This window comes from Nelusetta ayraudi, unplaced genomic scaffold, assembly GCF_046127955.1.
Source record: "Nelusetta ayraudi isolate G7.1 ecotype Tasmania unplaced genomic scaffold, CSIRO-AGI_Nayr_v1 ptg000135l, whole genome shotgun sequence".
Lineage (NCBI taxonomy): Eukaryota > Metazoa > Chordata > Actinopteri > Tetraodontiformes > Monacanthidae > Nelusetta > Nelusetta ayraudi.
Window position 1 is genome coordinate 7,242,684 of NW_027466185.1, and position 1,943 is coordinate 7,244,626.

The following is a 1,943-nucleotide window of genomic DNA, read 5'->3' on the forward strand; positions in this document are numbered from 1 at the left end:
GACAAACACACTGGACACGCACAGTGACAGATGCACTTTGTCCCTGTTCAACCGTTGCCCCCCATAGATCTTGCAGGATATTGGCACACTCACACAGTTGGGGGTGAGGAGCTGCACCAAGCTGGGATTCTGCAACAGCTTTTTAACAAAAACAAAAAAGAAAAAGAGAAAAGGAAATGCTACCACGATTAAAATTGTCTTCTTATAAGTGTCTGAAATAGAGAAGACAAGTGTATTCTCCCCTGTAAGTGCACCCAGGGGGACTTTTCATCACATTTGTTGCACACCGAGACACTGCATAGTGCAATTAATTATCTTTCATCATCCGGGAGGGCACTTTTGTGGTATATGGAGAATACGGTGGCACACAAGTAGGATTTCCTATTCGAATAATGCTATTAATCCTGATCCTTTAGAGGGGTTCCACATGCGCGGTGCGCTTATTTGTCACAAAATGGGCAGAACGGGAGCGTTCAAGTTCTACCCTACATTAAAAAAAGCATTACTTTGGAGTGAGTGCATCCAGTAAAGACAGTTCTTTTGTCCAAATACTGTTATGGGGCATTTTACACAACAGGACTCTGCAACAATCTGAAATCACTGCTATTATTTTGGAGAAACACCACAGCGCCTTGCTCTCTCCAACACATCAAAGCAGCTGTGCGACACGGTCGGTGCACAAACCTGTGCTGGTGAGTCACAAACAGGCCGGTCGGAGCAGAAGAGAAGGTGTGTTACCCTCTTCTGTAGGGTCTTTGCGAGGGCAACAGGCAGCGACATCAGTCATAATCAGTGCATGAAAGAGAGCGTGGGCCCATTTAGCATTTGTAGATTTGCACTGTGCAAATACAATACAATCTGCATCTGTGTAAATGTGGGGATTTGTGACCCCCTGTATTTGTGGCTGCACTGGATATGCACAACAGCATTTGAGATTATTATTATGTGTGTGCTCTTTAAACGGAACAGTCGTAGTAATAAAGCCTTAGTTGTGCCTTGAAATCAAATTGTGGCATTACAGTCAGATGTAAAATTTAAAACAACACTGCATCATCTTTCATTCATTACCTTCTTCTGCAGCAGGTTCCTCCTCTTGAAATGATGGAAATACAATTATCATGATGGCAAATGAAAACCATATTGTGACACGAATCAAGGACAATTAAATTTTTTCCAGCAAACCAAAAAAGCGTAAATAACTGATAAGCTAAGTGTGTATTTTCTAACTTTAAACTTGACTAAAGCAAAAGCACTTCCAGTCATATAAATTCATCCATCCATCCAGGGGCCATGGGGGTCTGCTGCAGCCTATCCCAGCTCTTGTAGGGCAAAAGCAGGGTAGCAAGTATATACTGTCTATTATATCATATTCAGACGGCACATCTCTGCAGTTTAAAATCAAAAGCTCAGTATAATAAGAGAGAGAATACAAAGAGGACTGTGTCAGAGTGTTTACAATGTCAGTGACTTACTTTAGAATGACTGAGATATAAGAGATTGATTAGTAGAGATCAATTACATTTTTTGTGTATATCCTTTCATCAGTATACATAGTTAAACTGCAAAACTGAATATTTGTGGGTAAGACTAGAACTTTGCCTTTACTTGAACAAATATAATTAATCTCACTGAGAGGAACACTCAGTTATTCTATGTCGCCTGGAGCTTCTCCTACAAAACAAAAGCAACATAGTGCAAATTAATGAGGCCAACAGAGAATATATCACCTGCACGCTATGCTCCTAACAACTACAGGAGCGTAAAGGAAGCTATAATTATGAACAAATTATTAACTTAGCAAAAAACGTCGAGAGGCTCCCAGACAGGGTGAACAAAACAAGGATTAGCCGATCAATAATAGTCTGGCCACCGGCTCGGCGCCGGGATTTGGTCAAACTCTCAGAGATGTGATAACAGCTCTCTGGAGACACTGGAACTGAAAT